Here is a 22,909-nt window from a genome sequence, read left to right on the forward strand (position 1 = left end):
TGCGCATGCGCGATAAGGAGACACAGCAGGGACACAATGATAATATGTAGACTCATCACGCATGCGTGAGATCCCTGCTAATGCCATAGGAACCGCTACGTAAGTTGCGGTCACATGATAAAAAGAGGGCGTGATATCCTAAAATCCACGCGTGCGCAGTAAGTCTTTCAAGCGCGGGACTCAATAGGGTTAATCCAGGCCTGCGTAGCAACTCAAGCACGGGACTTTCTAAAGTTCCTCATCACATCTACTGCGCATGCGCAGATCAACCAGTCAAGAAGATCTAGATAGAGGCTAAAATAGCAATAGCATTAAGTAGAGAGTGGCATTGCAAACAGAGATCCCACGCTTACAGAAGCGCTAATAGGTCAAACTAAGTCGCAATATGATAAATGCATTATCTGATAAAATTAGAATTAGAATAGTCCATTAATTATATGATTATAAGGACAAGGGACAGCATTACTAACCCATATATCCCTGTATATGATATACCCATAGGAAGAACATGGAAAATACATATAATGTGACCTATTTGGACTCATCTGGATTGCATGATTTAAGTGATCTCTGTAATTAATGTTCTGTTGAAGAATACTTACAGTCCTAAAGTTAAGTCTAATCATATGGTATTATTCCTTTGTTCCCTGCGTGAACCTGTATTCTGTATGCATCTGAATTGTGTCAATTTGTCCGGTATATTTATGTAAACCCTGTCCTTAATATTCCAGGCCAGAGCTGACCAATTACTGGGTCTAAATCTGAGACAAATCGATGTTCTATTCTTCTCACTAAATGGCGGGGTATCAATTTTTGTATTTAATAAATTAATGGAATTTTTGGGAATGAATTGTTTGTTTACATGACTATAATATTCCCTAGACCTATGAGTCGTATATGATATATATGGGTTATTTACATGACCCAAGAAAGTTTTTGGGGCGGTGTCACCAGTCCTGACACCATGGTCCATTTTTAACAGTTAACCGGGGGGTAAACCTTTTTCAAAACAGCTGTACAGTAAATCAGGTGAAGTACGCAGTTAATTGGCATAACTTGCGTTTTTCACGGGCGGCAATTTCCTGGCGCAGCTGCCGTTGCTGCCGCTCCCAATACAGGGCACGGGTTCCGTGCTGCTGACCTGCCCCAGGCCCGTGCGGTACTCGGTTTCGGGCGTTGGATAATGGGATTATGTCACGGGGGTCTGTGCCTGGTCCCATGGCCCTGGTGGTCACTGAAAGTCAGTAAATAATAATAATAAAAAAAAATAAATAAACAAAATTAAAAAAAAATAATTAAATAAATAAATAATATTAAAAAAAATAATAAAAAAAATAAATAAAAAGTATTTTGTGACGCCACCTACGGTTCCAGTATGGTTACTGGGGCTGCAGGTCAGACCTCTGGGATGATGCTTAGGCAGCAAGTTGTTTACACTTCCCGTAGGTGAAGCGGGATCCCCAGGGCAGTTTTTGTAGCCTTACACAAATATGGCAGTTTGTCTTCACAGTCTTTTCAACTGTCACTTTAGTGCTGCAGCCTATGGCTCCTCAGATGAAAGAAATAAAGTATGTCACACCATTTCATTAACTCTGACCAGGTTTTACTTGCAGATGTTATTAAAAAGGGGTTCAGTTTCTGATGTGACAGTTTTTGGGTAATCTGGGAACAGTTCATGATCTCTATGCCAGGTTAGTTGTGTGGCCTCCCTGCTGCGCTGTGTTTCTCTTTGGTACTAGGCTGCCTGTGGCTATACCTTGTCCCTCTCTCACTGTCTTCACCTGTATGGCAGGCGGCCGAAGCTTCTCTAAGGGGCACTGCTGTACTCACTGCGGTCCCTAAGCTCTGTGTAGCGGCTTTGCCTTCAGGTGCTGCTGTGGCCAGGAGATCTGTAGTCTCCCTGGCCTCCGGTCTTTATTGCTGGGCAGAATAGATCCCTCACAATCTCGGACGCCGGTGTCCAGTAATCAGCGCTGTTCCTCGGGGATGAACCGATCTGGCTCCACCTCCCAGGTCACTCCTCTTTTGCCTCACTTCTGGATCCCTCAGTCTATCACACAGCTACTCGTGCGGGCTAAGCACAGTCCTCTCCATTTTGATGTCTTCCCTCTCCTCGATCGAGCTCAACTCCAACTGTCAACTGTCTGTCTGACTCCACCTACAAACCTGGATTTAAGGGGGACTTCACCTGAACTCAGCTTGTAGAGCTCCCCCTCCAGGCTTGGAGTGGAAGTGTTGTTTGTGGGATTACCTGATGTGGAGATCCTTTCCTGCCCCAGGTACAGGTATATTTGTGGTGACTGAACCCTGGGGTGCCACACTCCGCCTCCTGCTCGGGAGCCAGGCCCACTTGGATGCCCACGGCGCTGGCGACAACCAGATTCTCTCTCTGTCGTGGGCCCCATCACTCAGTGGCCTTCTCCTCCTCTCGGCAGGTGCATGCCCACTGTTCCACAGCCGGGACGGGGTATTTGGGAGCGGCCGGTACCGCGAACCAGACAGATTTCCGGTCGGGTTCCGCCTCCGCTGTGGCCGGGCGGACTGCCGGACCCGTCGTCATCTCTGTTGCGGCCGGGCGGACTGCCGGGGCTCTGTCGTCATCTCTGCTGCGGCCGGGCGAACTGCCGGGGCCGGGGATAACGTCATCGGGATTACCGCCTGGCTCGAGGCCAGATGGAATGTCGTCAGGATTGCGGCCTGGCTCGAGGCCGAGACGGGTGCTGGATCGGTGGTGCTGGTAAGGCCTGAGGTCCCCATTGCTGGGTCCTCCTTTTTAAACGAGATGGGTTCCTCTGCCAATGCTTGGGGTAGCGGGCCGATCCGGGTGCTAGCCGCGGACACGGGTGGCGACATGGCAGACGGGGGAAGGCCGCAACCCTAAGCCGGGACAGCTGGTTCCTGGGGAACATAAGGGCGCGGGTCACTGGTTATCCGCTCCTCCGAGGCCATCTCCATCTCTCGCGCCCGGACAGCTTCAGCCAGGCCCTTAATTTCGGTGGTCCACCGCATCATAATGAAATGTGCCTGGGCCTGGATTCTTCGGCACATCTTCTCCGTCTGCTCTTCAATCCAGTCGGCGGTCCCGGGAACGGGCCTCTCCACATGCTGGTTGTCGGACCCCTGAGACATCCTGCCGCTTGCTTGTCCAGGAACGAGATTTGGCAAAGTCCTGGTGTCTCTGCCCTTTATCTTCTCGGTTTACATGCCGCTCCCCCTTGGTTTTCAACAGCAGTCTCGTGGGACCCACCGTCCTCTGCAACTTCCTGCTTTAGGAGTCATCGGGTTCCGCCCACGTTCTTAGGGGGCGGAGCTTCAGCTTTGCGCTTTTTTTGGGGAAGAAGATGACGCTGTTGTTGTTTTGGCACCAAACATGGCAGGCAAGATGGCGGCTGTTCAATATTTTGGAGCGTTTCACAGATTTCAAAGCAAGGCGCATGGCATCTACTGATGGGGTAAGAATTCTGTTCGTCACGCCAGGTTTTGTGCTGTCGTGGACGGGTGCCACCTCCGCTGCGGCAACCTGGGCTGCTCGAGTGGCGCTCGGATCCGGGATCGTGTCCTGGGCTCGAGTGGTGACCAGACTCAAACGCAAACTGCAAACGCCCGTCCTCGCACACAGTGAAAACGGGAGGTATTTACAGCTGAGATTGTCTGTGATGCCACCCGTGGGTTGCAGTGAAGGGATGGTGGCATCGCCGCTGCCTCTCGGGGCCGACGTCCGGGACCGATGGTTTGGGGGCAGCAAGGTGGTATCCCCTCCACGGGTAGGGGGAAGGTGTGGGTAAGGAGCAGGACTGGGGCGCTGTCGGCAGGTTGGACTGGATGACACCGGTGTACTCACAATTAGGAAGAATTCACACCACGACTGTATTGTAAACCTAGGGCAGATGCCGGTTGCCTCTGGAGGGGTGTGCTGGTCCTGCACACGGGTTGGCAATGTAGGGGCCCTTCCTCCTGCACTTGTGTCTTGTGGTGTATGGATTAACCCCACTTGGAATGGGAGAAATCCGCTCCCCTGCAGCTTTGAACGCAGAGGGAGCCGTTGCCCACAGACGCTGACCCATGGGACTTTAATGGGTTCTTGGTGGACACCCTGTCCCCCGTGTTGGGCTGCCGGTCTGGTCTATCTGTGCTTCTCTCTTCGGGAACAAGGCCTGATACCTTGTCTCGCTGGTCAATTAACAAGGGGCTTGATGCTTGCCTCATCCAAGGGTCCAGGTACCCCGCCCGTGCACGGCCTCCGGACCGGATTCCCGTCGTCAGTACCGGCAGCCTACAACTCTGTCCCGGTCCACATCAGGTCTCCCGCGACCGATTCTCTATCGCCTGTGGCCCTATTTTGCCCAATGCGTCTTTTAAGTCAAATCTATTAACTGGAAGGGCTCAAAAACGCTGGCAAAAACGCAAAAAGAATTAACATGCTGTATCTTGGCTGTGTAAGGGGGTGACAGGAGCCAAACACCCAGCACCTGGCCTCTTGTTATGGTAGAAAGGTGGGTTGGGGTGGAGTTACTTAGCTGACCACTAGAGGGCACAGGGTCCCCACAGTTAGATGCAGGAGGGGGAAGGGAAAGATTAGGAGAGAGAGGGGAGGGCACAAGTGAAGGACAGAAGGAAGGAGACTAGGGATAGTAAAAGAGACAAGAAAGAAGTAGGCTGCAGAATAACAAGGAGTGGAGGCAAGTCGACTCCTGAAGTACAGAAGGCCGCCATGTGGCTTGAGGACTGGCGGAAAAGTATGTTGCTGAAGTTCCCCAGGAAGACAGAGGTCAGGATGGCCAGAGCACCGATATTTGCAGGGAAAGGGACTGGTAATCCAGGATGCCGATGGAATACTTTGACAGTCGGGGTGGTGAGAGTAGTGAGGGAATGGATGTGTCCGGTGAAGAAAGCATGCCCTGTCTCGTAAAAAGGAGACGTTTGCAAAACGAATAAAGCGGAGGTGTTGAATGAGAAACTTGAGTCTGCCTCTCTTTTACTGGGACTGAAGCTGAACCCAGAGATAAACCCTGCAGCACCCCTGGGAGCCCGTACCCTCCTACCACCCCTACAGATGTGACGCCCTGGCCTATTAGGTCGTCACAGGGTATTGTGCAATCTGCCCTTCTGCACAGTATCCACTCCTCCGTGGTTATGGATCCTGGTCCTTTGGTGTTGCTAACAGCTTAGCCAGTCAAAATCTTAGGAACACTTTGCACCGTACCCACTAGACACACCATTGAGGGGCCTGAAGGGAATAGGGCCGCCCGTATGGGGGTTGGTAGGGGAAAGTGACAAGGTGGAACAGGAGTAGAAGCGAGTTGTGTGGTGACTCTCAAGAGGAGAGGTTACAGGGTAGGAGCTGGGCTCCTTGAGTACTAGGTGGCAGACGTTGGTCTGGGCCTGGTAGGAGCAGGAACCCCGGTCGCAGGGGATCGTGTCAAGGGGCACGAACTGCCGAGGAGGGCAGCCGGCGGCCTTTAGCCATCACCGGGCAAGGGCCATGGCATGACGGGGTACGTGGACCCCAAGCCGTGAAGTAGCTTCACGCGTCCCGGTAATATACCCGATGGGGGTGAAGACTTCAAGATTCAACCCCAACCCGCTCCAAAATCGGGGTACTAGCGTACCAATGGGATAGGACTTTCCCAAACTACAGTCCAAAGAAATCCTACGCGTGAACCCAGAGAGCAAGCTCACTCCGTTAGCCATATGGGTGAGCGGGACCCAAATAGTTCCAAACTTGAGAGTCCAATAGTGAGAAGGTGCCATGGAAAAGGCCACAGGCTAACAGCAACACCAAGGACACGGATCCAGGTGTGCTCCCTTCCATGCTGCAGTGGTGCTCAGAATTCTGGTTTACAAGCTGTCGATGCTATTATTCTTGGACTGAGTAAGTACGTTGAAAACCCCTTTGCCTCTTCCCAACGGCACCCTGTCACCAACACCTAACGAGCCCCGGGGCACAAACCCCCTACCCACGGAGGGGTTAAACATCCTGCTGCTACACCATCGCCACCAGGCTCCCCCCTCCCCAACTGCAGTGGTGGTATTCCACATTACCACTCCCAGTGGGTGGCGTCACGATCTTCCAATTTCCCCTGTACATAGTTTACCCCCCATTTAAATCAAGTGGCCGCACGACCCCCGGGTCCGGAGCCCCCTCGAGCCCCCGCGGATCCGGATCTGAGCAGCCCGGCTGCTGGCACGGGGGCGGCACACAGACATTTCCACTTTTTCATGGAGTGAGCCGGTTGGGTGTACCACGACTACAACCCCAAGCCGCGGAAGGGCCCCCGCCGGTTGCTTCAGCTGTATCTTCAAAAACGCAGCCAAAAAAGATGCTCTGTGTAGACAGCAAAATAGAAATCTTATAGACTTTCCTGGGGGAAGGAAATGCGTGCATTTTGATGCATCTTTGTGACCTCAAAAATGCACCAAAAACGCAATAAAAGATCCAGTGTGTGAACATAGCCTAATACAAATAACTAACAAACATTTGTATTGCACTTTTCTCACAATGGACTCAAAGTGCAGTTGGTGGAACAAACTATTTAGTTTTGTATAATGTCTAATGTAAAGGGCAGGTTTGTTATATGTCTTTAAACGGCAAACTGAACATGTGCCTCCTAAGTCTTAATTTTATTGTGTCCAAGTATGATCTCTTTATGATTGATCAAGGTAAGGAGTTCCAAAGAGTGGGGGCTGTGCAACAAAAGGGTCGGCCTACAAATGTTCTAAACTAGATCTTGGCTATGGACAGTATGGACATTAATATATTTTGGCTTATCTTTCAGGTTCTACAGCAACATTCAGTGCTTGAAAATCTCCACTGTCCTTTTACTAATTGCTATAGTATTGTTTTTGATCTTACATGTGTTGAAAACCAGCGATTCCAAAAGGTGAGAGAACAAATGTTCATAAATGTCTAATATTAAAATATTATTGAAAGGGTGTAGGGTGAAGTTACTAGACAAAACAAATGGAGCCATGGAATTAACAACTGTTAATGTGGGAAAAAAATTAACAAAAACAAGAGGAAGCAATAATCTTTACAATGTTAAGTACAGCATGTATGTATAATAAGTAAAATTAGATTATTACTGGGTGTCTGAAAAATATTCTACCTCACTGAATGTGCCGCAACCTCCAGCAGGAATGCAGGGCCTCAGAAGTCGGAGCCTAATCGTGTCACGGTGCCTCCTATGGCTCCGGCAATCCACAGGTTGGTAGGTAAATGTGTTGCGGGCAAGGGAGACAGACCGCGACAGGGAGAGGGGGATGCTCGAGACGCTCGGATCCGGGGTCATTGCAGTGGCTCGAGGGGAAGCCGGACCCGGGCCTGAGCACCCGTCTCTCGCCTGCAAGTGAAAAAGGGGAATTTATATGTATAGGGGAGGTTTGTCAGTGACGCCACCCGTGGTGTGCGGTGATTTTGGTGGCACCGCCGCTGCCGCTGGAGGTGGTGCCCGGGACCGATGCAGTGGCGCATTTGGATGTTATCCCCTCCACGGGTAGGGGAGGTGTTGTCCCGGGACCCCGGTACAGGTGAGATGGTGCTACGGAGTGCAGTCTGCAGGGTTGGACCGGATGGTCCCGGTGTGCTCACAGTTCTGTAATACCTTGACACAGAGTCCAGATGGTAAACCAAACGACCAGTAGCCAGTAGCCTCCGGAGGGTGTGTTCGAATCCCGCACCCGGTACGGTAGAACACAGGCCCTTCCACCTGCACTTAATGTTTGAGTCCTTGGTATTAACTACTCCGCATGAAACGGGGAAGTCCGTTCCCTGTGTTATTGTCTTTTGGGAGCTGTGGCCCGCGAAAACTGACCCATGGGATCATAGCAGGCAGATGCAGAGCCCTATCCCCCTTGTTGGGCTTCCGTCTCATATCTATCTGGACCTCCTGTGGGACGAGACCTGAAATCTTGTGCCCAGTTGTTTAATTGGAAAGGGGCTTAAAGCTGCTCCTCGCCCTAGGGTCCAGGTACCCTGTCTGTGCACGGCTCCGGACCGGATTCATGCTGTCAGTACCGGCAGGCTACAACCCTGCCCCGGTCCACTTAAGGTTTCCTGCGACTGGATCTCCGTCACCTGTGGCCTTGTCTACCGACTGCCACCTACTCAGTTGTCAAGTTGTCTGGTAGGCCAGGAGCTCCAACTCCTGACTACCCTGTTCACCGTTTCTGTCTCCACTCTCACTTACCTGTCACTGTCCCCTCCCATCACACCTCAGTACCCCTAGGTGGGCGTCACCATCCACTTGGCCCCGCCCACTGGTGTGTCCCTATTGTCATGGGGGGGTGACTAGAGTTTAATGGCTGATGAAGTGTACCAGGATGGGGATTGTGATGGAGGACCAAAGAGAAGAGAATCCTGCACCTAGAAGAGGGGTGCAGTCATCTGTGACACCCTGATTTTGTCAGGGTGTCACACTCCCTCTTGGTAGAACACAGACCGTCCTCGGGCTGTCTGGCACTGGCTTTTATTGAACTGCTTCTGAAAAAGTAAAAATGTCGCGGGCGGAGGAGGGGACGCCGCCCTCTCCCTCTGCTGCTCGGGTCCGGCCGCCGCGGCCGCTGCGGCCTGCTGCTGCTCGGTGGCTCGAGCGATGAGCCGGATCCCGGGGACTCTAGCAGCGCTCCTCGCCCAAGAGTGAAAGGGGGTTGTTGGGTGTGGGGATGGTTTATTGTCCGTGACGCCACCCACGGTTGTGGTGATTTGTTGGCACCACCGCTGCTCTGTATGGGGATCCCGGGAAGGATGGTATGGAGCAGCCAGTTGTTGTGTTGCCCCTCCGTGGGTAGGGGTTGGTGATCCCGGGGCCCAGTGATGAGTTGGGAGATGCAGGGCTTGGTGGGCGCAGGAACGCGGGGGCAGCGCGGTGCCTTGCGGCACTGTGGTACTCACTCAGCCTGAGACGTTGACACAGTTTTACGGTAAACCACACGGCTGGAAAGACGGTTCCCACGGACGGCTGCACTTGCTCTCCCAGTAGGTAACGGTGATGTCCCTTTGACCTGCACCTAGTGTTTCTGTGTTGGTAGCGATGGTTTCCCACCGGTAACCCGCTCCCCGGCTTGGATATGGGCCGGAGGAGCCCTGCTTTGCCTGCAGACGCTGGCCCCGAGGAACTGGTGACCTGGCGGTGGCGGTGTTCCTCCTTAATGGTTGGACTTTTGCCTTCAGTCGGGACTTGGTTGTTGGGGGATCGACGTCCCCTTCACTGACGGATTTGGCAAATTATGGCGACTCCTAGCCTTGCCGGGGTCCGAGAGGCCCCTGCCCTGGTGCTGACTGTCCTTCGTATACTGCTCCAGACCGCCGGGCCACTACCCGTCCGCGGTCCTTCCAGCAACCTCTGAGCAGTCCCCCTCCAGACAATCACCGCTGTTGCTGACCTTGCTGACACTGTCCTGCACTTAGCCGGACCAACTTCAGGGCTTTCTACGCTCACTTTTACTCTTTTCTTCTTTGCTCCACTACCACTTCACTTTCACTTAGCTCCACTCATGTTTACTCCTTTCTGTCCCTAGCTGGACTGCCTGGTTCTTCCCACCTCCAGGGCTGTGAACTCCTCGGTGGGCGGAGCCAACCGCCTGGCCCACCCCCTGGTGTGAACACCAGCCCCTGGAGGAAGGCAACAAGGATTTTAGTAGCTTTGGTGTTCCTAACTGGGATGTAGGGTGAGGTGGTGTGATGACCTGTGACCCCTGGCTTGCCCAAGGCGTCACATTCCCCCTTAGCAAAATGCAGACCGTCCGCGGGCTGCCCGTCCAACACCGGTTTTATTTTCTGTAAAAAGATAAACGGTAACATATAAAGCATAACATCATCCCACAACAGGAGGCACATTTCTTAAACGTTACTAAACGGTTTTACGGGTACGGTTTCCGCTCTCTCCCACCCAAGCAACCTGGCCCTGATGCTGCCCCTAAAGCCCAGGCAGCACCCCTTGACCCAAGTCCAGCACCAGTTACCCGAGCGGGATTTGTCCTTCCCCTCTAGAGGGTAGCCACCGGTTCCTTTGGTGGCTGGGACCCAGCCTGCTCTGCTGAGGGCCCTCCCTCCAACCTGCCTCTCCGGAGGCGGCAACTGCGGAAACGGTAACGGTAAAACAACTTATTTACAAGCCACTTAACGTTTGTGGTTGCCCTGCAAGTTCACGGGCTTGTCCATGGAAAGTCCTCCATGCAACTTTTTCAAACGGTCCCCACGGGGACAACGGTGCCGGCAACGGCCGGTTCAATCACTGTTAATCAGGTGAAGTACACGGTAATCATCATTTTTCATCATTCTCAAAACTTTCAAACACTTTTAAACATGAACTCACACAGACTTCCTGACCCCCCTCTTTAAAGGACAGTCTCCCTGTACCTAAGTGGGGGTCTACCTAGGTTGGGACGGGGTGGACCTTCGGGGTCCGGTGTCAGTGGGGCTATGCAGTGGGGCAGAGGGAACAACCGGTTCCTCCTCCCTTCTATCGTGTGGGGCAGGCGGAGGCATAGGAGAGCTGGGTACAGGTACATCCCTGGGCACTGGCACTGGTTCTGGCTCACGGTCGACCGCTTCCACCACTTCTTCATCCACAGGTTGTGGGAACAGTATCACTGGAAGAATCACCGCGCCGTTCTGTGTAGGCCAGTCTGCTGGGAAGTCACCCATCACAGTGTGGATCACCTCTTTTTCCTTCTCTGCTGGTGGAGGAACTGGTTCGTCTGCCGTTGCCCTCAATGCTGGTGGGCACCTTTTCAGATGGTCCCGGGAAACTGTGGCCAAAGTGCCCCCTTGGTCACGACTGATCTGGTAGGCCTTCCCATCTTCCCACCCTGTGGGTTGTATGACGTATGGGATTGGTTCCCATTGATCATCCAGCTTGTGGGTCTTCCTCTTCCGCTTTAACACCACATCTCCTGGCTGGAAAGGGCCCGCAGACGCTTTCTGGTTGAATCGCTGCTCTTGCTGTTCTCGACTTCGACTCAGGTTCTTCTCCACATATTCCTGAATCTGCCGGTATTGTGCTCTCCGCCGAGTTTCCCATTCAGCTGTCGAAGGGAGTGCTTCCGGGGACTCCAACCCTATTTCCAGGTCCACCGGCAGGCGGCCGGGACGAGCCCTCATTAGGTATGCTGGGGTGCACTTTGTCGAGCTGGACGGGATATTGTTGTACATATCGACCAAGTCAGGTAGCTTCTCCGGCCACAGGTTCCGCTCTTCCAGCGGTAACGTCTTGAGGAGTCCCAGGACCAAGTGGTTCATCTTCTCACACATGCCGTTGGTCTGGGCATGGTAAGGGGTGGTCCGGATCTTCTTACAGCCGTACAACTGGCAAAACTCGTGGAACACCTCCGCTTCAAAAGCCGGGCCTTGGTCAGTAAGCACTTTTTCTGGATATCCATGTGGGCGGCAGAAATAAGCCTGGAACGCTCGAGCAGTAGTTCTGCCAGTTAGGTCCTTGACGGGGACAACCACCATGAATCTTGAATAGTGGTCTACGATGGTCAACGCGTAGGCGTACTCACTTCGGCTGGGGGTGAGCTTGACATGGTCTAGGGCGACCAGTTCCAGCGGCTGATGTGTGATGATTGGGTGCAGGGGTGCCCTCTGGCTGGTTTCGTCCTTCCTCCTCAGCGTGCAAGGGCCACACTCCCGGCACCAGGCTTCTACCGACTCCCGCATCCCACTCCAGTAGAACCGCTCTCTCAACAGCATCTCCAGCTTTTTCCACCCGAAGTGCCCGGCACCATCATGGTATGCCCGCAAAACAGTAGCCACATCAGCTTGGGGAATAACCAACTGGCAGATTTTCTCACGAGTCTTCGGGTTGATCAGCTCACGGTACAGCTTCCCTTGATGTAGATACAGCCGTTTCCGTTCTTTCCACAAGCGCTGGGCTTCAGCCGGGGCGGCAGGGTCTATCCCAACAGCACCTTGTTCCAGCAGGGTCTTGACGAGGCGGACAGCCGGCGCCTGGTTTTGAGCTTCCTGCCACTCTTGACTGGGCCGTGGGTCCAAGTCCACCCGTTGTTGGTGTACCTGTATCCTCTCGGTTAAGGGCCGGTGAAATGCAGGCAACTCGATCTCCTCGAGGTCATCATCCTCGCACCCTTCTTCTGACAAATGGGGCATTCGGGAGAGTGCATCAGCATTAATGTTGACACGACCAGCACGGTACTTGATGGTGAAGTGATAGTTGGCTAGCCGGGCCACCCACCGCTGCTCCAACGCGCCCAACTTGGCCGTATCCAGGTGAATCAACGGATTGTTGTCCGTGAAAGCGGTGAATTTTGCTGTGGCCAAGTAGTGACGGAATCTCTCTGTGATAGCCCATACCAATGCCAGAAGCTCGAGCTTGAAGGAGCTGTAATTCTCCGGATTCCTTTCAATTGGCCGAAGCTTCCGGCTAGCATAAGCAATCACTTTCTCTTTCCCATCCCGGACCTGGGACAGGACTGCTCCTAGCCCCACATTGCTGGCGTCTGTGTAGAGGATGAACGGGCAGCCATAGTCGGGATACGCCAGGACCTCTTCTCCGGTCAAGGCCGCTTTCAGCTGGCAGAAGGATTCCTCATGCTTTTCTTCCCACACCAGTGGGGCTCCGATGGGTCTACCACCTTTGGTCTGTCCCACGAGGAGATGTTGCATGGGGGCAGCCATCTTCGTGTACCCTTTGATAAAGCGCCGGTAGTACCCCACCAGACCCAGAAACTGCCTTACTTCCCTCACGGTGGTTGGTCTTGGCCAGCCCTGGATGGCAGTGATCTTCTCAGGGTCAGGGGCAACACCTTCTGCACTCACCACGTGCCCCAGGTACTGCACTCTGGGTTTCAGCAGGTGGCACTTAGAGGGCTTCAACTTCATCCCGTATTTGGCAAGGGACGCAAACACTTCGGCCAGGTGCTCCAGATGGGCTTCATACGTCTGGGAGTAAACAATCACATCATCCAAGTACAATAGGACGGTCTCGAAGTTTAGGTGTCCCAGACAGCACTCCATCAGCCGTTGGAAGTTTCCTGGGGCATTGCACAGCCCGAACGGCATACTATTAAATTCACAGAGCCCCATCGGGGTGGTGAAGGCGGTTTTCTCCCGCTCTACCGGGGCCACGGCCACTTGCCAGTACCCACTGGTGAGGTCAAGGGTAGAGAAGTAATTTGCAGTTCTCAGCGCGGCCAAAGACTCTTCAATCCGGGGCAGTGGGTAGGCATCTTTATGGGTTATCTGATTAATCTTCCGGTAGTCCACACACATCCGCATGGTACCATCCTTCTTCTTGACCAGTACCAACGGAGCGGCCCAGGGACTACAACTGTCCCGAATAACCCCTGCCTCCTTCATATTCCTCAGCATATCTTTGGCACACTGATAATGTGCAGGGGGAATAGGCCTGTACCTCTCTTTGATAGGGGGGTGTTCCCCGGTGGGGATATGGTGTTGAACCCCCTTGATCTGCCCGAAGTCTAGTGGGTGTTTGCTGAAAACCTGTTTGTACTCCCGCACCACCCTGTATACCCCTGCTTTGTGATGTGTAGGGGTATCATCAGTGCCCACGTGTAGCTGTTGGTGCCACTCATTTACCTCCCCTTGCAGCGGGGAAGTGCTGGTAGTAGGTGGGGAGATGGAGGGACTGGCTTCATGGATGGTGTGGGGATCTAGGGTGAGTAGCTTGGCAATGGTGGCATACCGGGGAAGCCTGACTTCTTCCTCCCCACAGTTCAACACCCTCACGGGCACTCTCCCCTTCTTCACGTCTACCACCCCTCGGGCGGCCATTACCGTGGGCCAGTGCTCAGAGGGTATGGGCTCCATCATGGCAGGGTAGTCACGCCCCTGAGGCCCTACCGCTGCTCTACACCAGATCATCATCTCACTCCTAGGGGGCACAAGCAACGGGGCCACATCCATCACTCTCACTCCACCAATCTCTCCTCCTGTTGAGTTTACATGCTGGCGGTACATCAAGGCTCGGATCTCTCGCTGCACAGCTCTCTGTCGGCTCCCCGCCACCGTGGCGGCCAGCTGCTGCAGTAGGGCCAACACATCACCCATACAGTGCTCCATCACATTGGTTCCTAGCACTATCTTCGGGTTTTGATCACTGGGTTCATTCATGATCACAATCATACCCTGGTGTTGCAGTTCAGCTTGCCCTACCGTCATAGCCACCTGTTTATACCCCACTTGGGTCAATGGAAGTCCATTGGCAGCAATTAGCGTTATACTAGTATCTGGGGGTGCCAGCTCGTCTATCCCCCAATACCGCTGGTACAACGTATAAGGTATGGTAGTTACCTGGGATCCAGTGTCCAAGAGAGCCATCACCGGTATGCCGTCCACAACCACGGGAATGATGGGTCGGGCCCCGATATACTGGTCCCGCCAGTCCGGGGGGCCACGGGGTTCTTCTCCTGAGGGTTGGCCCGGGGCCCCAGGGGTTGCTCGTTTAACGGGCACTCTCGGATGTAATGCCCAGGCTTACGGCACTTGTAGCAGATGGGAGGCCTGCCCCGCGGGTTGCTATTACTTCTCCGCTGCATCCAGGGGACATCTTCAGGGCTGTCGGCAAGCTGTATCGGTGCTGAAGGCTGAGATCTGGTCAACGGTTGGAGTGCAGCAAGAATCTTGGTGAGGTCTCCGTCCATGCGACGGACCTGGGCTGCCAGTTCCTCCATAGTGCTGCTTGGGGCTGCAGGTGTTGGAGAGGTTGGTAGGGCAGGGGCCACCACCACGGGAGCTGTCTCGATGGGCCACGGGGCTGGCTCCAGGGATTCTGAGGCTGGGGGCTGTAGTGCTTTAATGGCCCATTCCTTAAACACAGCAAAGTCCACATCAGGGTGTTCCAGGGCCCACAGCCGGAGTTGTTTACGATCTTCAGGGGACCTCATCCCCTGCGCAAATTGCTCTACTAACATCTTGTTGCTATCCGCCTCATTAATAGGGTTCACCCGCTTCAGCGTGCGGAGGGCGGTTTGCAGACGTAAAGCATAGTCCCGAATGCTATCCACAGCCCGTTGCCGGCACTGGTAAAACTGCATCCTTAGCTCAGCTTCAGTCCGGGTCTCAAAGGCAGTCTGTAGCTTCTCAAAGATGGTGGCTACAGAGAGCCGGTTCCCCTCGGCCCAGGTCTCCGCTTCCTGCTCAGCCGCACCGGTTAACTGGCCTAGCACTATCGCTGCACGTTGCTTATCAGTCAGGGGGTACAGTTCTAGCAACGGGTTAAGCTTTTACCGGAAGGCCTGTAAGGCATCCGGTTTCCCGTCATACTGCGGTAGCCAGGCAGCTCCGGGCGCATAGGGCAAGGAGAACGGCATGACCTGAGCAAGCGCGGGGGCCGCGGCACCTCCCGCCAGTGCGGCCGGGACCTGGGCAGGCCCATTCGCATCCGCGGGGTGCCACTGCGGCTGCGACCACCGCTCCTCCAGCGGCTCCGTCGGGCGCAGACATCTTGTTTCCGTCCCCCTTAGCTTCTTTCCGGCCCCTCCTTTATTGGGGCGGAGTTTTGGCCTTCGCGCCTCTGCTACTCGAGAAGACGCTCGAGCGGGAACTTTTCGCGCCAAAGATGGCGACTTCTGGAAATTTTCAGCCGGATACCTCCGGCGGTTACAAGGCGCACCTCTACCCAACGGCAGAGCGGTAAGATCCTGTTCGTGACGCCAAGTTGTCGCGGGCGGAGGAGGGGACGCCGCGCTCTCCCTCTGCTGCTCAGGTCTGGCCGCCACGGCTGCTGCGGCCTGCTGCTGCTCGGTGGCTCGAGCGATGAGCCGGATCTCGGGGACTCTAGCGGCGCTCCTCGCCCGTGAGTGAAAGGGGGTTGTTGGGTGTGGGGATGGTTTATTGTCCGTGACGCCACCCACGGTTGTGGTGATTTGTTGGCACCACCGCTGCTCTGTATGGGGATCCCGGGAAGGATGGTATGGAGCAGCCAGTTGTTGTGTTGCCCCTCCGTGGGTAGGGGTTGGTGATCCCGGGGCCCAGTGATGAGTTGGGAGATGCAGGGCTTGGTGGGCGCAGGGACGCGGGGGCAGCGCGGTGCCTTGCGGCACTGTGGTACTCACTCAGCCTGAGACGTTGACACAGTTTTACGGTAAACCACACGGCTGGAAAGACGGTTCCCATGGACGGCTGCACTTGCTCTCCCAGTAGGTAACGGTGATGTCCCTTTGACCTGCACCTAGTGTTTCTGTGTTGGTAGCGATGGGTTCCCACCGGTAACCCGCTCCCCGGCTTGGATATGGGCCGGAGGAGCCCTGCTTTGCCTGCAGACGCTGGCCCCGAGGAACTGGTGCCCTGGCGGTGGTGGTGTTCCTCCTTAATGGTTGGACTTTTGCCTTCAGTCGGGACTTGGTTGTTGGGGGATCGACGTCCCCTTCACTGACGGATTTGGCAAATTATGGCGACTCCTAGCCTTGCCGGGGTCCGAGAGGCCCCTGCCCTGGTGCTGACTGTCCTTCGTATACTGCTCCAGACCGCCAGGCCACTACCCGTCCGCGGTCCTTCCAGCAACCTCCGAGCAGTCCCCCTCCAGACAATCACCGCTGTTGCTGACCTTGCTGACACTGTCCTGCACTTAGCCGGACCAACTTCAGGGCTTTCTACGCTCACTTTTACTCTTTTCTTCTTTGCTCCACTACCACTTCACTTTCACTTAGCTCCACTCATGTTTACTCCTTTCTGTCCCTAGCTGGACTGCCTGGTTCTTCCCGCCTCCAGGGCTGTGAACTCCTCGGTGGGCGGAGCCAACCGCCTGGCCCACCCCCTGGTGTGAACACCAGCCCCTGGAGGAAGGCAACAAGGATTTTAGTAGCTTTGGTGTTCCTAACTGGGATGTAGGGTGTGGTGGTGTTATGGCCTGTGACCCCTGGCTTGCCCAGGGCGTCACAAAAAGAATATAACATGATATAAAACATTTCATCCCCCGCAGGGAAGGCACATCATTTAAACGTTGCAAAAGGTCCGTTCCACAAGTCCACCCCAAATAGTCACAGTGTCCCAAAACCCTCTGGCATGGAGGCTAGCCACTGGTTTACGCGGTGACTGGGCCTTGGCCAACTCCACTGCAGGCCCTTCCTCCAACCTGTCCTCTCCAGTGGGTGTCACAGTCCTGGCGGGCAGAGGAACAAGAAGGCAGTTGGGTAACATTTACAAGAGCCCATGAAAGTTTTTGGGTGGCCCTTGCCAGTCCTGAGGACATGGTCCATAAAAACAAACAAAGGGTAAGCAGGGGCAAAACAGGGTAAAGGAGGTAGCCAGTTCCCGCTACCATATCACTCTTTATGTTCATATCAGTGGCGGTGAAAGGCGGGGCATGGCTCTCCGTTGACCATTACCCATTTTCTCACATCAAGATCAAACCACCTCCGCTCTCCATAATGACGGGTGTAGCTCACTAAGTCCCCGGGTTCCAGATCCCGATCTGGATGTCCAGTGGGCAAATGGGGGGCTACATCCCTCCGGGACACAAAAACCTCGGGTTCCAGTCCCGGTTCATAGATAAACCTCCACCCTTTTTGGGGGTCAAATCGTCGGACCTATCCCTTATAAGTTGGGCCTCTGACCCAGAAAGTGGCCTGTCGTACGAGCAATCACCTCAGCTTTCTTTTTCTCCCAGGTGGCAATCTCCCTGCGGAGCTGCTGCTGTCACTCCCAGTATGGGGCACGGTTCCCGCACTCCTCCTCCTGCTCAGGATCCGGGTCCACCCGGATGCCCTCAGCGCCGGCGACAACCGGCCTTTCACTTTGCCGCGGGCCCCACTTATTAGCGGTCTGCTGCTCCCTACTGCACGAATACACCGGTTGCTTCTCAGCCGGGACGGGAAGATTGCAGGCCACTGATGTGGCGGCCCGGCTCGAGACCGGGATGGATGTCATCGGTGGTGCGGCCAGGCTCGGGACCGGGACGGACGTCATCCTCGGTGCGGCCAGGCTCGGGGCCAGGCCGGACATCGTCGGTGGTGCGGCCAGGCTCGGGGCCGGGACGGACGTCATCGGCGGTGCGGCCAGGCTCAGTGCCGGGACGGACGTCATCGGCGGTGTGGCCAGGCTCGGGGCCGGGCCGGATGTCATCGGCGGTGTGGCCAGGCTCAAGGCCGGGATGGATGTCATCGGCAGTGCGATCAGGCTTGGGGCCAGGACAAGTGCCGGGGTGGTGGTGAGGACAAGGCCTGAGGACCCAGTAACGGGTTCCTCCTCCATAGATGCCACGGGTTCCACTGCCACAGGATGAGGCAATGGGTTGGTCGGGGCATTGGCCGCGTGCAGGGGCGGTGAGGGAAGTAGTGTGGTGGACGGGAGAGGGCCGGGTCCCTCAGCTGGGCAGGCCGGTTCCTGGGAAACATAAGGACATGGGTCTCCGCTTACCCGATCCTCAGAGGTCATCTCCACTTCACGCGCCCGAATGGTTGCAGCCAGGTCCTTCATCTCCGACGTCCACTCCGTCAGCATGAAGTAAACTTGGGCCATGATCTTCTGGCACATCCTCATGGTCTCTTCCTCCACCCAGTCAGCGGTCCCGGGAACGGGACTTTCCGAGCACCGGCTGCTGGGCTGGGATGACATCCTGCCGTCTTGGTGTCCAGGAACGGGTTTCTGCAGAGTCCTGGTGTCCCTGCACTTTATCAGTTCTGATCACATGCCTCTCTCCCGCCCTTCCTTGGTTTTCAACAGCAGTCTCATGGGACCCAAAGTCCTTTTCAACTTTCTACTCCGGGGGTCACCTGGTTCTGGCTGCGTTCACAGGAAGGTGGGCGGGGCTCAGGACTCGTGCTCTTTTCAAGGATGGAGATGGCGAGGTTGTCCTTTTTGGCGCCAAAATGGCGGGCAGGATGGCAGCAGTCCGAAAAATTGTAGCATTTCAAGGGTTAACAGTCCAGGAAATGCGGACTTCACCCAGATTAGTGGATGGGGTAAGTATCCTGTTCGTGACGCCAATTTTGTTGCGGGCAAGGGAGACAGACCGTGGCAGGGAGAGGGGGATGCTCGAGACGCTCGGATCCGGGGTCGTTGCGGTGGCTCGAAGGGAAGCCGGACCTGGGCCTGAGCACCCATCTGTCGCCCGCAAGTGAAAAAGGGGAATTTATATGTATAGGGGAGGTTTGTCAGTGACGCCACCCGTGGTGTGTGATAATTTTGGTGGCACTACCGCTGCCGCTGGAGGTGGTGCCCGGGACCGATGGAGTGGGGCAGCTGGTAGGGGAGATGTTGTCCCGGGACCTCAGTACAGGTGGGATGGTGCTACGGAGTGCAGTCTGCAGGGTTGGACCGGATTGTGTACTCCAAGTTCTGTAATAACTTGACACAGAGTCCAGATGGTAAACTAAATGACCAGTAGCCAGTAGCCTCCGGAGGGTGTGTTCGGATCCCACACACCGGTATGGTAGAACAGGGGCCCTTCCACCTGAACTTAATGTTTGAGTCCTTGGTATTTACTACTCCACGTGAAATGGGGAAGTCTGCTCCCGGTGTTTCTGTCTTTTGGGAGCTGTGGCCCGCGAGAACTGACCCGTGGGAACTTAGCAGGCAATTTCGGAGCCCTATCCCCCTTGTTGGGCTTCCGTCTCACTCTATCTGGGTCTCCTGTGGGACAAGACCTTAAATCTTGTCCCCGGCTGGTTAATTGGAAAGGGGCTTAAAGCTGCTCCTCGCCCTAGGGTCCAGGTATCCTGTCTGTGCATGGCTCTGGTCCGTATTCCTGCTGTCGGTACCACTTAAGGTTTCCTGTGACCGGATCTCTGTTGCCTGTGGCCCTGTCTACCGACTGCCACCTAGTCAGTTGTCAAGTTGTCTGGTAGCCCAGGAGCTCCAACTCCTGACTACCCTGTTCACCGTTTCTCCACTTTCACTGAACTGTCACTGTCCCCTCCCATCACACCGCAGTACCTCTAGGTGGGCATCGCCATCCGCTTGACCCCGCCCACTGGTGTGTCCCTATTGTCATGGGGGGTGACTAGGGTTTTAATGGCTGATAAAGTGTACCAGGATGGGGATTGGGATAGAGGACCAAAGAGGAGAGAATCCTGCACCTAGAAGAGGGGTGCAGTCATCTGTGACACCCTGATTTTGTCAAGGCATCACAAATGTAAAAGAGAATACAGTAGTAAGGGGAGGTAAGTAGGTGGTCGCAGGGGCTGATTCCGTAGTAAAGCTATGTGTAGCAGCTAAGCACCCTGGTCTGGTTTGACTTTCATGGGGTTCCTGGCATGCGAAGACAACAAGATAATATGGCACGTAGTAGAAGCCAGGGTGAATGCAATAATACCACAAGAAACACAGACACTGTAGGTTTCATGACAAAAGAGAGTGAACTTTTACGCCACATAAACTGCAGTGTTGATAATGCACGCTGTAAGCTGGTCCATACAGTGAGGAAAAAAAAGTATTTAGTCAGCCACCAATTGTGCAAGTTCTCCCACTTAAAAAGATAAGAGAGGCCTGTAACTGACATCATAGGTAGACCACAACTATATGAGACAAAATGAGAAAACAAATCCAGAAAATCACCTTGTCTGTTTTGGCAAGATTTTATTTGAAGTCATCTCAATATTTTCTTATATATCCTTTGTTGGCAATCACAGATGACAAACGTTTTCTGTAAATCTTAATAAAGTTGGAACACACTGTTGGTGGTATGTTGGCCCATTCCTCCATGCAGACCTCCTCTACAGTGATGTTTTGGGCTAGTCGCTGGGCAGCATGGACTTTCGACTCCCTCCAAAGGTTTTCTATTGAGTTGAGATCAGGAGACTGGCTAGGCCACTCAAGGACCTTCATATGCTTCTTACGAAGCCACTCCTTCGTTGCCCTGGCAGTGTGCTTGGGATAATTATCATACTGAAAGACCCAGCCACATTTCTTCTTCAAATGCCCTTGCTGATGGAAGTTTTGCACTCAAAATCTCATGATACATTGCCCCATTCATTCTTTCATGTACATGGATCAGTCGTCCTGGTCCCTTTGGAGAGTAACAGCCCCAAAGCATGATGTTGCCACCCCCATGCTTCACAGTAGGTATGGTGTTCTTTGGATGCAACTCAGCATTCTGTCTCCTCCAAACACGACGAGTTGTGTTTCTACTAAACAGTTCTACTTTGGTTTCATCAGACCATATGACATTCTCCCAATACTTTTCTGGATATTCCAAATGCTCTCTAGCAAATTTCAGACGGGCCCAGACATGTACTGGCTTAAGCAGGGGGACATGTCTGGAATTGCAGGATCTGAGTCCCTGGTGGCGTAGTGTCTTACTGATGGTAGCCTTTGTTACGGTGGTCCCAGCTCTATGGAGGTAATTCATTAGGTCCCCCTCTGTGGTTCTGGGATTTTTGCTCACCGTTCTTGTGATCATTTTGACCCCATGGGGTGAGATCTTGCGTGGAGCCCCAGATTGAGGGAGATTATCAGTAATCTTGTATGTCATCAATTTTCTTAGCTCCCACAGTTGATTTAATCACACCAAGCTGCTTGCCTATTGCAGATTCAGTCTTCCCAGACTGGTGCAGGGCTGCAATTTTATTTCTGGTGTCCTTGGACAGCTCTTTGGTGTTCACCATAATGGAGTTTGTGTTTGAGGTTGTGGACAGGTGTCTTTTATACTGATAACAAGTTCAAACAGGGGCCATTACTACAGGTAATGAGTGGAGGACAGAGGAGCCTCTTATAGAAGAATTACAGGTCTGTGAGAGCCAGAAATCTTGCATGTTTTTAGGAATCTAAATAATTATTTTCCACCATAATTTGCAAATAAACACAATTGGTGGCTGACTAAATACTTTTTATCCCAACTGTATAACAGTTTCCACATCCTATATTACAGTTCTTTCCTTATCAGCAGAATTAACTCTCCCTCACCCAAGCTCTGAGAGGATCTTCACATCAGGCATCTATAACTGTTTTGGTTTTGAGCAGTTTGTGGGCTTTCTGGATCTTGCTATGTTTGTTGCCTACCTTGATTTAGAATAAATGGCACCCTGGATTTTTTCCTTTCAACACAGAGTTTCCTTCTCCTTACCAGACACAGTCACTAAAGAATAGACGTGACTGGAAGTAGGCCTACCGACACAAAGCGTTCATAGACCTCCCCCACCAAACTCAGTCACCACCTCCTGAGTCCTCAGCCACAGACATCTTTCTACTTTTTCTTGTCAGAAAGTACCTGGAAATTTCCCTACTGCTGCATCACTTCCTTTTACCATATAAGGCAAAGGTAGGTTTTAGAAAGGCCAGCAGAGGTCAGTGTAGGATTAGAAATGCTACAACTCTCAGAACAAGGCTTCAGAAGGCACAGATAATGTCCAACATTATAGAAAAACCCATGGTCAATCAGGGGATATTCTAATAGTGTCTACTCTGGGTCAGTACAAATGCACTTGGGCACACAAATCATCAAGATCCACTGTTGGCAGCTCCCTTTGCAATTGCTGACCAATGTCATTTAGATGTGCTCAATGGCAATGGGATGAAAAGGCCTTCATGAGAGTATATCATACAAGTCCTACTTAAACCATTCTGACCCGCCGCACCCACTCTCTCTCTGTCTATTTGCTTGTTTTAAAAGACCCAAAAGAAGTGTTTTTATGTGGTGAGCGCCGCTTTCTTCTTTTTTCTGTCCCTCACAATTGTTTCTTGTTTCCCCAATCGGGGAACTTGAAAGCAGAGCACCACCTTTATCCACTGACTTCTTATATCATGTGGAATATACAACATTCATACCGCCACCCATAATTAATAATTAATTGTACACCAATATACTTTGATATTTTTATGATATGTTATGACTTTTGCGCTCCCTTGTATTCTGAAAGCTTTTTCTTCTTGTACTACATATTGTCTCAGTTTGGCATTAAGCACCCTCTGTTTGTACTTACTTGCATTCATGGGCTGTGCTTCCCTTTGTTACATAAATTATTGAGCATATCTCTCCAACAATAAAGTTTT

This window comes from Anomaloglossus baeobatrachus, chromosome 3 (assembly GCF_048569485.1).
Source record: "Anomaloglossus baeobatrachus isolate aAnoBae1 chromosome 3, aAnoBae1.hap1, whole genome shotgun sequence".
NCBI classification, from domain to species: Eukaryota; Metazoa; Chordata; class Amphibia; order Anura; family Aromobatidae; genus Anomaloglossus; species Anomaloglossus baeobatrachus.